General features: G+C 36.9%; 1 protein-coding gene across 3 annotated transcripts in view; it reads left to right on the forward strand.

The window, feature by feature from the left end:
- CDH2 (cadherin 2) overlaps positions 1–14,569 on the forward strand; it is a 232,169-nt gene that overhangs the window by 122,484 nt on the left and 95,116 nt on the right. Inside the window, exon 1 of one of the 3 annotated variants that reach the window (XM_077975544.1) lies at positions 6,425–6,655. The exons of the other annotated variants lie outside the window; for them this stretch is intronic. The gene's annotated coding sequence lies outside the window, so the exon portion shown is untranslated. Of the gene's footprint in view, positions 1–6,424; positions 6,656–14,569 lie in introns of those variants that run through there. 3 annotated transcript variants of the gene reach the window in all.

Raw genomic sequence — 14,569 nt, forward strand, 5'->3', positions numbered from 1 at the left:
CAACACAGACTCACCCTTAGTGCCTAGCCCCAGGTTATGCAGCCTCCCACAGCACAAACTAGCCCTGGATTCGGAAACCTAAAAGGTTAGGGGCTCGATGCAAAAAGCAGAGTCCAACCCGAGAGGAGCTTAAAATTCTCGGGAGCCCATAAGAAAGATAGAGAACTTCAAAAAAAATTTAGTGGTACCTCTCCTGCTTTCCTCAAGGGGTGTTTGGATTCACCGTCAATACCCTTCTGGTGCCACACTAGGCACCGGTAGTCTTAAAAGACAAAAAAACCAATAGTCTTAAAAAACAAATTTATTATACAGATGTTAATTATTTAATATTTACGATTCTTGAAACGGGCAGCCCTCAGAACCAGAACGCACTCTGAGGCTGCAGCCTGTTCAGACAGTATTTACAGAAAGAAAACGGAAGTGAGGTATAGAACTTAGTTAGTTATTTGAATCAGTTGGCTGCCTCCAGTGACTAACTAAAGTTGTAACTAACCAAAACTCAGTGATTGGTTACATGAGCATGCTCCTAAGTTCATTAGTTTCATTTAGCATGAATTACCCCATCTTGGTTTGGTCTGTTGGGCCCTACAAATTTTGTTTAACATGTGACAGGTAAATTACTCACTGGATATTTGATAATCTTAATGAATTATAGTTATCTTCTTAAGCATAATAGGTTTGTTATCTTTAAAAATGTCTAATATTTAAAAATTAAGGTTTTACTAACTTGCCTGGTTATGTAAGAAGTCAGTGAATAATTTGTAGAGTTTGAAGATTTTCAAACTAAACATTTACAAGGTGGAATGTCTTGCTTGGGCTGACGTAACACAATACCACAGGCTGCATGGCTTAAAGAATAGAAATTTATTTCTCATAGTTCTAAAGGCTGGAAATCTGAGACCAAGGTGCCAGCAGGTTTAGTTTCTTTAAAGGCTTCTTCTCCCCCAATTGCCTTCTAGCTGTGACCTCACATGGTCCTCCCTCTGTGCACATGCATGTCTGTGTCCAAAATCCTTCTTTTTATATGGTCATCAGGCATATTGGATTAGGACCCACCCATACGACCTCATTTTACCTTAATTACCTCTTTAAATGACTTATCTCCAAATACAGTCAGATTCTAAGGTACTGAGGAGTTAGGATTTTAATGTATGAATTATAAGGGGACACATTCAGCCCATAACCCACAGAATATAATTTTCTAGTGATTTGAGGGGAGAGATTAATTTTTAAACTGCATAAAACAAGGCATCTCATTTCAATGAACTGTTTCATGATGTTGAGCAGGTAGGCACACCTGAGAATATCTGGCCACTTTGTCACGACCAACATTTTCACTTTCAGTTCTTCGGTGGTTTGTATTTTGTTCCAGTACTGTTTTCCTTTTAATTTTCCCCAATATTGATAATTTTGATACATGTACCCGTGTAACATTGAAGTTAAAGCACTATTTAATGATTTTCAAATACTTCTCTGCCGTCTTTGAAATTTCTCTACCTTTCTGAACAAATACACATAAGACCTTATAGAGAGGCGAACCATAAAATATATTAGCTTTTCATTTCAGAGTTTTCTTCTGTATACTCTTCAGTGACAAAGGACACTGAGAAGTTAAAATTTAGTTTTTCATTTGCTGTTGTTACAGCTTAAATATAAACTAAAATTCAAATAATAATTTCTTTTTCTTCATCTGTTTAATTATAAGTTTGGTACAGATATTGATACCATGTCTTCTTTCAGTTATATTTCTCTTACACAAATTACTTCCCATGTGGAATAAGTTGAAAATAGAAATTATGACTCCTTTAATTATTTCTCATTTCTTAATTTTTTTGGGGAAACGCACTCTAGAGCTGGGAAATACAAAGACTTGTCTTTGTAAAATATATTATGGTGTATTACCACTTTAACATCGTATATCAGATATCTCATAACAGTTATCATTAATTATGTTTGGGCTATGATGACATCATGGTTCTTTAACGAAAGTGTCTATATTTGTAGAGATGCATACAAATGGGATCTGGGATTTGCTTTAAAGTACTTAGGCAACTGCAATAAAATGGATATATAAAACATGCGTGGCAAAATGCTGATAGCTGTCCAATCTGGATGATTGGTATGAGTTTTTCCATACTTTTCTCTCTTTTTGTGTATTTTGCAGTCATTCCCAGTAAAAATTAGTGCTATGGCATAGTTATCATTATTATATAGTGATTTCATAGAAAAAGATATAACAGTAAACTTTACCACATTCAGGAGTTTGATTGATGTACTAAAGATTTAGAGGCATTCTTAATAGTCCTCATAGGATGTATGTTAGAAAACTTACTCATAAACACTCTTGTATCCAGGGCAAGTTCTATAGTTGGTAGGAGACATATTTTGAGTAAGGTTAATTTGCAGAAAAGATTCTGTTATCTTTAATAAAAATGTTTGACATTTAGTATCTTAACTTTAAAAAGTTCAGCACTCCTGATAGAAATAAGAATGATTCTGACAAGGAGTCTGTCATCTTACATGGAAATCACTTTCTCTTACTTTATACACTGCATTTCCCAGGACAAGCAGACATTTTTAGTTGCAAGTCTAGTATTACAGACTGTAGAGATAACACCATCCATTAATTATGCAGGGGTTAGTTTGAAATTTATTTTCCCAAGGTCATTGTTACTTCTAATCATTATATCTATTTTGTGGTATTACACTATCTTCAGGTTTTGAATGATTTTTGCCTAGTATCATTTTAGCTATACTTTAGTTTTCACTACTATAAAATAGAGAAATCCCGACTACCCTGGGGTCCTAGGAAATGTATCTGATAAAAGTGTGTGTGAGTTACAGAAATATTAATACTAATATAATACCTGGAAGGATTTAATCTCTTCATCAGTATCTTCTAAAAGCTAACTCAAGAAAAATGTTCATAGTTACCTATTTTTTACAATATGCATATGGATTAGAATTGAGAAGAAAAATTATTTGAGAGAATTATATTTTCTTTTCAGTTGGTAACATGGATTAGTTAGGAATACGCCTGGCTAAGGAAATACATATTTTTAAAAATAAAAGTCTGATTTTTCCTTTGTGTAGTCCTTATCAAGACTGAATTATCTTAATGATCATAGATTAAAAGAAATAAGCTTTTTAAAAAGAATCCTCTTGAGCTAAAACTTATGACTACCGTAGGAATTTTCTAGGCTGTACTTCTCCTGTGCAAGAAGAGAGCTTTCAGGCATCCCCAGAGGCCTCTCCTTGTCAAGTGGACCATCTGGGGGTGGGAATGGGAGAGCTATTTCAGTGCTAGATGAGTCCCTACAGAGCAACAAAAGTGAAAAAGACATTATATCTCCTCCATGCAGCCTGCTGGTTTCCCCTTTAAACATTTTTAAATAGAAAAAATCTTACTCTGAAATACGGTTAAGTGTTAAGGAAGCACCTTCTTGAAACCTAGAACTGCAGCCCATTAGCTGTGGGATCTGATAAATTGCTTAACCTCTGTGAGTCTTAATTTCCTCATCAGGAAAGGAGGATAATATTTACATTACAGGAATTGTTTTAAGAATGAAATGAATAGAAAGTGACTGCTCTAGTGCCTGAGACATAGTATTTATTAAATGGCAGCAGCTACTTATGTGGGTGTAGTAGAGTCAGAAGAGGGTAAAACTAAGAAGGTCCAATTGTACAGTACTAAGGCTTATAACTATATGCTGTCAGCAATACTGAAATCTGTATTTTAATTTTACCCTATACCATTTAATTAAAAATGGGCTCTATTTATGATGATGGATTGTTGATGTTGTTCTCAGTTAGCATTTGCCACAATGATGCTGCATAACAAACCACCTTGGAACTCACTGGCTTAAAACAACAATCACCCTTCTTTTCCGTCCGGCATTTGTGAGCTGGGTGGGGCTCAGATGATCCAGGCTGGGCTTAGATCCATGCCACAGATTTGGTCTAGATCTGCTCCACATGCCCTCATCCTTAATTTGGTGGATAGGCAGAACATGTTCTTTTGCGTGATGGTAGCATAGTCCAAGAACAGGCACATTTCAGGCATTTACTGATGTTACATCCACCAACATCCCAGTGACCAAAGCAGGACAACTCACCACACTAAACATCAATGAAATGGGAAAGTATATTCTGCCAACAGTGGCAGTAAGAGGGTAGTGACTATTGCTATACAATAATCTAAACTATTTAAATGATTATCATCATAATAATTATTAGTTGCATACAGGTTAAATTGCACCAAACATTTCTAACAGCAGTGACTAGGTCTGCAGGATGTGGCTGAGGCTGTTGTGGTGGTGGTTGGTTGTTTTTTGACACCTAATGTGCATGTGGCCTTGTCCTAGATATTATTCAGTGATGAGTTAATCCATTCACTTTGTTTCCTTATGATCAATATGCCATTCGTGATACACAAATACATATAAGAATTTTAAAGCACATTGGTGCTTCTCCGGTATCATTAACAATCTAGTCTAGCTGAGGATGTTTTCCACCCGTGTTATCAATCTGCTTTATTCGGTCTAAATTTCCCTTCAGTACTACCACAGTGTATATTTGTCCTGTTCATTTCATCTCTGTGTGAAATTTTCCTCTCTTGCAGAAGGTAGTGTTTCAGGAGCGTGTTTAGCATTGTAACAGACGAATTGGAAATAGCCGTATAGCAACCATCGGCAGTTATTTTGGTGCACGTAGTATATGCCCATAGCATGTTTTTGTGTAGTCATCACAGAGGAAGCTTTTGAAATGCACTCACCTTTGCTGGTTGGATTTGACATTTGCCACTTGTAAGTGCTTATTTCTTCATACTTTTTCTTTTACCTCCACATGACCCCAAGCAAATCAATCAGAAGCCCTCTGCTTGAAAAGTTTTCCAATAGATGTCATAACACCGGCATAATCTTTAAAAAATAAAATCACTGTGTATTTCTCCGAATGTACAATAACTGGGAGTATCAGTTAGGTTCAGGGAATGAAATAGAGCCTAAAGAGAAGTTTTTGGCTGCTCTGGGTTCATGCTGGAGTGCAGCAAATAGACCCACAAGGTTTGTCCTCCTGCTTGCATGTAGATGGTATTATCAGTTTTCTTTTCTTTCCTTTTTTCATGCAGAAGTGGGTGGAGAGGGCTGTTTCAGCTGCCATTGATGAAAATCCAACTCCTAATGTCTGATGGCAGGCTGTTGTTTCACGCTCTGCTGTTTCTGTTTCAACAGAAATTTCGTTTGTTGTTTCTACTGGCAGTGTTTGCCTGTTCTGAAGTAAAGGCACTGCTGCATTTAGTTAGGGGATCAGCATTCTTTGCTTACATTTAAATTTGTGTCATGGTTATGGTGCTTCAGATTTATTGAAAAGAAACACCTTCACGAAAGCTGGGAAATAGCATTTTGAATAGCATTGTAGTCTTGAAGAAATGCCAACACTTTAATGCCAGTCTCTCGGTACCCACTTTGTATGCTTTGGGAGCATTTGACCCATATCAAATACATATCAAATACAGTTATTCTTTATAACAACCAGAATCATTATTTACCGCCCTTGTGAGGTACATTTTTGCAGAGTTGTTTCTGTATACACATTTAATATAGTAAGATCTCTGCCTATAATTTCAAATGAAAAGCAGATAGGTGAAGCAAAACTATAATGGAAAAGTTTACTGTAGCTCCCCTCCCTTTTAATATTTAGCATTAAACACTAAATAGAGGTAAAAACATACCACAGTTCAAACTTGCCAATAAACCTGGAACTTACCTTGATACCTAGAACTGCAGCCCATTAGCTGTGGGATCTGATAAATTGCTTAACCTCTGTGAGTCTTAATTGCCTCATCAGGAAAGGACGATAATATTTTACATTACAGGAATTGTTTTAAGAATCAAATGAACAGAAAGTGACTGCTCTACTGCCTGAGACATTGTATTTATTAAATGGCAGCGGATCCCTGCTATTAAGATCTCTGCCCATACTTTCAAATGAAAAGCAAATAGATGACACAAAACTGTAATGGGAAAGTTTACTGTAGCTCCCCTCCCTTTTAAAGTTTAGCATTAAATATTAAAACATTAAATAGAGGCAAAAACGTATCACAATTCAAACTTACCAAGGTTTCATTCTTTTTATGGAAGCAGCCTCTTTATGTCAGTCTCAAATCTTAAGAGATCAGAACTTGAAAGATCAGTTGAACACTCTGCTTTTCCCTGTCCTGATACCTACTGAACTGAAATCTAGCACAGCTTTATAGCTCAGGTTGTTTCCTGTGTTTTATTTATTTATTTATTTATTTATTTATTTATTTATTTATTTATTTTTTGAGACGGAGTCTCCCTCTGTCGCCCAGGCTGGAGTGCAGTGGCCAGATCTCAGCTCACTGCAAGCTCCGCCTCCCGGGTTTACGCCATTCTCCTGCCTCAGCCTCACGAGTAGCTGGGACTACAGGCGCCCGCCATCTCGCCCGGCTAGTTTTTATTTGTTTGTCTTTTGTTTTTGTATTTTTTAGTAGAGACGGGGTTTCACCGGGTTAGCCAGGATGGTCTCGATCTTCTGACCTCGTGATCCGCCCGTCTCGGCCTCCCAAAGTGCTGGGATTACAGGCTTGAGCCACCGCGCCCGGCCGTTTCCTGTGTTTTAAAAGGATGAAATCGTTAAGTACGGCCCTCTGTTGGCTGAGTGCTTGACACGCCAAACATAACCTCTGTCCTTAAGATATCTTCGGATGTAAAATGAAGAGTGTTTTGATATTTTTTCTTGCTTAGCCTTGAATATTGAGGGCCAAGACTTTGTATGATAGATATCTAACTTTAATCAGTATCTCATTTCTTCTTGACTTCGAGCAAGCTTCTAGGTATTTAAATCTCTTGGTGCTTTTTTGTAACTTGTTGCTTCTCTACAGCTAAAACTTCACTTCCTATGGAAGTGACGGTAATTTGTTTGTGAACCACCTGGAGCCTGGCAGATCACAAAGCTGTGGAAGATCTGAAGTGTAAAGGAATCCCTCTAGGAATCACATCAAATACATCCATTTGGTTTTCAGCACATCCCAGTAATGTATGATTCTTGAAATTCGTAGAATCTTTCTTTTCCAACTCTCCACTAGATTTCACAAAGGTAATATTGCATACCTGCCTTAAGGCTGCTTTAGAGGAAGAAATTCACTTCCAGTTAATCAGTCATGGCTCCTGTCACTTCTATCCATTACTCCAATTGAACATAGGTGAAATCTGAAAAGCAAAATTATGTTTTTGCTTTGAGCAAAGTTCATTAGAAAGTCCACCACATTTTTTAAAGGGCTATTTATAAAAGTTAAAATAAGTAGCATATCTAAAAGTCTATAAAATGGCCATTGATTCCATTTACTTATTTAATTGACTAGGCTGAATCTTGACAACTTACATAGATTTTATTCAGGTCTGTGACAAAATTTCATAGAAGACTTGTTACATAGGATGCATTCTATAAATCTGCAGAGCATTTTCTCAGCACTGAGTCTTACAACTTAATTTGATTCATGATATACGATTTTTCTCTAAATTATGAGTTATGTTTATATTCTTTCCCACCCAAAGCATCACTTTATGCCAAAAAATGCTTACTTTCTGGGTTTCTGACCACATCTTTGCATTTATTCTAAAGTTTTTATTATAGCGTAACTATCAACATTTTTAAAGAAATAATTCTCTGTTTTAATGAGCTCATTAAAATATTCTTCTAATATATTTTTATCCTCCAGATTTTTTCTGAAAGTTCAGTTACATACTAAGGAAGTTATGTGTACATGTATTGAAGTGCCTACATTTCCTAATAATAAAGGTGATCACAAAGTACTAGATAACAATAGCTTTCTTTCTGGTGCTGCTCTGTAATGCACAGTATTTAAATTATTTAGACTGTGAAGACTTTCTGTTTCTCAGATTGTCATTTAAGGGGCAATGGCCATCTTATAGAAAGGAATGCTTGGCTCAGTCCCTTTTGGAATGATGCATCAGCTTCATCACATACTTGACTACCTTAAATAAGGCATCCTTCACAACTCTGATGGAGTGTTTTCTTAATGAGTAGAAATCGTAAAGATGAACAGTTATTGTATTCAGTATCATTGTCAGTCCAGTGAGAGTCACTGAGCTGAATGTCTGCAGACTCCAGAACATAACCTGAACTTTACTGTTAATTATTCAGTTCTCTCAATTGTCTTTTTCTGCTTTCTACCTTTATTCATTCAGCAGGCAGATCTCAAGGGCCTGTTTTGTGCCAGGCTGTGAGCTAAGCACCAGAGCTTCTAAAGGAAGCTGTGGTTTAGGAAAACATGTAAACAAGCGTGTGAAATTCAGCTTTGAGTGCTGTGATGGAAGCATTTAAAGAGTACAGTTGAAGCACACACATGGGGGAGGGCTTTGTCTGCTGGGGCTTCATAAAGGAAATGACCCTTGAAAGATGAGTAGCCACTGGCCAAGGTGCTTAAGAAAGAGTGTTCCACTCAGATGGGCTAGCATGAGCAAGGCAGAAGCCTGAAACAGTTGGATGTGTTCCAGAAACTGTAAGCAATTGAATACAATGGAAATGAAGTTTATTAACAAGACCATGATGAGAGAATTGACTTTAGGCTGTGGCCACATTGTTGAAGGACACGTGTAACAGTCAAAGGAGTAGGTCTTTCTTTTCTAATCAATGGAGAGCTATTAATAGATTTAAACCTGATAAGCTTTGAGTTTTACAAAGACTTGTTCATCAGCTGTTGGGAGGGTAAATTTGGTGAGTACAACAAGGACAAACTAGCTTAGTTAGGAAGCTGTTACTAGAGGCCTGATAAGAGGTTTAGAGAATCTATGTGCCTGGGAGAAGTGGGGAGGATAGAACCTTTACCCTTAAGGGTAAAGGCTATAGGGCTTGAAGACCAGTTGCATGAAGAGGAACTATAAGATTATCATACTTATGGCTGAGGTACTGGTAGATGGTGAGTGGTGTAGGAGAACCCAGGCTCAGAGGAATGTGGATGTTAATTTTTCTTTTTGAATTTGGAATTTGAGGTCTATCTACATGAAAATTTCCTATAGGTACTTAGATCTATTGCTCTGAATTGCAAGAAAGAGTTCTGGGATAGACGTAATGAATTTAAGTCATAATGAAATATAACGACTGTCATTTATAGAAAACACTCTATGTGCCAGGACCTGTTTACACACACACACATACACACACACATAATGTTATATATTATCTTCTTAAAATCTTCAGTGTAATTCTAGGAACAAGATACTCATTTTTTTTTGACAAGTAACTAAGGCTTAGAGAAGTTTGAAAACATGTACAAACTTCCACATCTAATAATTAGCAGGTCCATCATTGAACCCAAACATACTGTTAAAATAATGTTCACTGTCTTTTCCACTATTATTTTTAGTAGTGTTTTAGAATGGGAAGCATGGCTATGTATGCACTTTGCATGACACTGAGTAGATAGGCCTGGAATTTGAAAGCCTATAGAAGTGTAATAACAGAGAATATTGAAATATTTATAGTCTTAATTTTATCTTATTGACCGTAGGAAACATTGAAAGTTTTTAGCAAGATGATTAGAAAAGGGGAATGGATCAGCGGGAGGGGGTGCGATAGTACTCTTTTGGATGGAAGTAACAGAACCCATTTTAAGCAGAAGGAATTGTTTACTGGAAGAATATACCAGGAAAACCTTGGAGAAACAATGTAAGGGGTTAACAAGCAAAATGTGAACAGTTTCTAGAATTCCACCTCCAGGGTACAGCCAGCAAATTAGCACAGCTACCAACTGGTCCTTGTCTTTATTTACCTCCGTTCAAACATCCAAGAGTCTAGCAGGGCGTGGTGGTGCATGCCTGTAATCTCAACACTCTGGGAGGCTGAGGCGGGTGGATCACTTGAGATAAGGAGTTCAAGACCAGCCTGACCAACATGGTGAAAACCCGTCTCTACTGAAAATGTAAAAATCAGCTGGGCATGGTGGCGGGTGCCTGTAATCCCAGCTACTCAGGAGACTGAGGCAGGAAAATTGCTTGAACCTGGGAGGCAGAGGTTGCAGTGAACTGAGATCATGCCACTGCACTGTAGCCTGGGTGACAGAGCAAAAGCAGGACTCTGTCTAGAAAAAAAAAAAAAAAAAAAGTCCAAGATTCTGAGAAAGATGAGCTGGAGAAGAGTGGCCCAGCCTGAGGATGGCCACTCATAGCTAAAGCAGTGTGCTGTGATCATTCACTTGTAACACAGCATCTCCAGCTCCTTTAGGTCTTTTGTTCAACTCTTGACCTTAGAAAATCATTTTCTTCTATCTTTACTTGTTAACTCAGAATGAGACTTTTCAAAGATGATGATAATAAGAATAGTGCCGGTGGGGAATTTATTTCAAGAGGAGAAACCATAAAGTTTGGAGTGAAATTAGATGTAATGGAAGAAAACTCAGTGCCATCGACTGTTAGAGGTCTAGTTTAAGTCTCCTTAAAGCTCATAAGTCCCCATCAACTACTTCAAATCAAACCTGTTTATATATATATTTATTTATTTATTTCAGTAGTTTTTAGGGTACAGGTGGTTTTTGATTATATGGATAAGTTCTTTAGTGGTGATTTCTGAGATTTTGGTGTACCTGTCACTCAAGCAGTGTACATTGTATCCAATGTGTAGCCTTTCATCCTTCACCCACCTCCCACCCTTCTCCCCGAGTCCCCAAAGTCCTTTATATTAATATTATTATTATGTCTTCATATCCTCATAGCTTAGCTCCTGCTTATAAGTGAGAACATATGATATTTGGTTTTCTATTCCTGAGTTACCTCACTTAGAATAATGGCCTTCAGCTCCATCCAAGTTGCTGCAGAGGCCATTATTTTGTTCCATTTTGTGACTGAGTAGTATTCCATGGTGTATATATATATCACAGCCAACAAATAGTTGATTTCTTTTTGACTATATGCTGATGATAATTCTTGCTTTAATATTGGCAACAACTGACTGGCAGTGCCAGAAGCAGAAGCAAATCTCTTCTTGACTGATTGAACACAAATAAAGTTGGCAAATATTTTTTATTGTGATCCATATCTTCAGTTTTCAAATACCATCATTATTTCTCCTTAGTAGTAAGAGCTTTATTCCTTCCATTCCTGTATGAGGCCTAGTTTCCAGCTAGAAGCATTTGCTCTGATTTTTATTATTTTTTTTTTCTTGCTGGGAAAAGACGAGATCCTGAATTTAGACTTCAAACAGAAAGAATGCTAACATTCTACTTTTAAATCCTTAATTTCCTATAGTAACTTTTTCTTATCTATGCAAATCTTGCTTTAATTTTTCATAAACATTGTGTGTGTGTGTGTGTATTTTTATGGTTTCTTTTTTATTCACTGCAGTGTCCCTAGGGCCCCTAACAGTGCCTGGAACATAATAGGTACCCAGTAAGTGCTTGTTGAATGAATGAATAATTTTATAAGATATGTTAAAGTGAGACAACTTGTCTCCTTGTTTTCAACATGAAAATTAGAATAGAATTTATCAAACTTCAAGATTTGTAAATACTTTGGTAGCATAATATCAAGACTATCACTGTAGATACACCAACCGTAATACCATTCTGTAAAGAGTGGATTAAAACATCAGACAGATCACCTTAAATGTCATCTGAGTCAGGTTGATGATGGAATTACTAAAGAACTTTTAGGCCGGGCGCGGTGGCTCAAGCCTGTAATCCCAGCACTTTGGGAGGCCGAGACGGGCGGATCACGACGTCAGGAGTTCGAGACCATCCTGGCTAACACGGTGAAACCCCGTCTCTACTAAAAAATACAAAAAACTAGCCGGGCGAGGTGGTGGGCGCCTGTAGTCCCAGCTACTCGGGAGGCTGAGGCAGGAGAATGGCGTAAAAACCCGGGAGGCGGAGCTTGCAATGAGCTGAGATCCGGCCACTGCACTCCAGCCTGGGCGACACAGCAAGACTCCGTCTCAAAAAAAAAAAGAACTTTTAAACGAGAATGCTCCTAAAGTAATAAAACATTATTTCCCTAATTCCAATGCTGTCTTATTGGGTATTTTAAAAGTAGAAAAACTTGTCTATGAATAAACAAAATAAATGGTTCTAGTTATATAATACTAACGATTTTAAGTTTCCTATATTTATATTGTTAAAAACATTAAGACTAGAATGTACTAGTAAAATAGAAAAAATACATAGTGTAAATGAAAAGGGCTTATTAGCAGTTTGGCATTTCAGATATACTAATTACAACTTTGATATTTGCTATTTTTATGGTGATGACTGTTTCTCAGTGATATCTACAATGGGCATAGTAAAAATTAAAGACTGCTCTTTAAGGGGCTGGGCATTAATTTGTTTCTTTCATAAATAAACTATATTTAAATGAAATCAGGGTAAAATTCTTAGGTAATTGGAAATATTTATTGGAATGGTATACTTTTACATATTTATGTTATTGTAGACTACAAAGTTGTTTATAAGGTACAAGAAAATATTTACACTGTAGAAATGTTGAATAGTGGCAGCACTTAGGGAGAACACAAGTCCTCTACAAATTCAGGAATAGGTATAAAAACTATGTTGAGGAAGGCTCATACTGCCTGCACTGCCGCTTAATTCTGTTAAGAATGATTCGTCTGAAAGAAGGAAGGAATCACTAGGTTAATTCTACCCTAATCTCTTTGAGTCTGCTAACAGTGTTGCGTCCACTGCTGTAGCATTTTTTCCTGTTGTCATGGACACTTATCCATTAAAAACACCATCGCCTGCTGACTGTCCATCTTTGCACATTGCCTGGTGAGGCTGGAGTGTGATTTTGGGCTTTGATTAAAGTAGAAAGTATTCAGTAGAAATCCATTCTTTTTATTTTATATAAAATGCCATGTGTGATTACAATGAGAAAATAATTGAATTGTTTCTTTTGTGCTTGTTTTCAGCAAAGTCAAAAACATTTATGTAGCCCTGGTCCCTATGTATACCTTATTTCTAAATAAAATGTTTTTCTCTTCAGAACACCAGTTTTGAAAACATGTCAAGTAAAAGCGATTGTTTGAAGAATGTATCAAATGATAAAGATTTCATTATTTTCTAAGTTTATAATCTAGTGCTGCTCCTAAGGAAAATACATTTTTATTCATAAAGTTACTAATTCATGATTTATGTTTTTACTCTCAATATGTACTCATTGTGGACCCCTCCCCAGTAACTGAAAGCCAGTGTGATTTTTTGAGGAAGCATACCAGGATTTGGAATCACACAGTGATGTTCAAACATTCTTAGTTCCACCACTGTGTCATCCTGAGTCTGGTATTTTATCTCCTTATGACTCGGGAGTTTTTTTATTTCTAAAGTAACATCTACCTTTTAGAGTTGTTCTTAGGATTAAATGAGATGATCTGTGGAGTGTGTCTGGCATAAACACCCAATCAGTGGATCAAAGATCTTTCCATGTGAGAATAATGAACTAGAATACTTGGTATTTGTTGTGCTCTCACTACACTGTGAGTCTCCAGTAAGCTGGGATGGGAGTCACCCATTTGGCATTCTGTGTATAATATTTTTGTTGCACTTAGTAGGGCAATATTTGCTATATAAGGGTTTATAGAATTCTACATTGAAGCTTGGCTGGACTGTATTTTTTCAGCATCTACTTTATATTGTTTGCTCTGCTCTCTGCATCTGATATTTTTCAAGCAGTTGCTATTTTTGCTGCCTATGGATAATTTTGTTCTGAACATTTCTGTTAATAGGAGGTAAACCTAAAGGTTTTTGTGTTGACTGCAGATTGTTGGAACACGATTTTTATCAGGATGCTGACCTAGGAAAATTAACATTGTCTGTTCATGGAATTTTACCTACTTGGAGGTGAGTTAATTACTGATGTGATGGAACTCGCTCCGCTGGCATACAGTTTTTGGAGTCCTGCCATGTCAGGAATTATAATTGGCCTTCTGCTTATATGAGGGCAGTTTTGTATCGTTTAAAAGTGCTTCACAGCTGTAAGTTAGGAGTACTATTATCTTGATCATACAAGAAATCTGGGGTGGTTCTCTTTATTAAGAGCAGTGTTTTAGCCATAAAGTGAGTGTTTAGTACCCCAGCATGCCACACACTTGTTTGGATTCACTCTGAGGCCCTGTGCACAAATGTTCAATCAACTTTCAGTAAGCATCGTTGCCTCCAACTAAACAAATAATTATTCAGTCATCAGTAGCACCGTTTTAAGATATGATCATAATACAAGCTATTTGCAAATTTTATTTGTGTTCAGTTAGTCAAAATGAGATTTGCTTCTGGTTTTGGCATTGCCGGTCAGTTGTTGCCAGTATTAAAGCGTGCATTGTCATCAGCATATAGTTAAAAAGAAATAACTATTTGTTGGTTGTCTAATACTCTCTTTTTCTTGAGCCATAAATGTTGACCGACCTTTGCTTTCTTGTGTTTATACTAATCACTGTAAAATATCAAGATCTGTTTTATAAACCACACAGAACTCCAAATTGTGTGGAATTGCCTAACCCTACAGCTTTTAAAATTGGAGGAAAATTATCCTTACAAGTTAGTGGT

The sequence above is a fragment of the Macaca mulatta genome, chromosome 18 (genome assembly GCF_049350105.2).
Source record: "Macaca mulatta isolate MMU2019108-1 chromosome 18, T2T-MMU8v2.0, whole genome shotgun sequence".
NCBI classification, from domain to species: Eukaryota; Metazoa; Chordata; class Mammalia; order Primates; family Cercopithecidae; genus Macaca; species Macaca mulatta.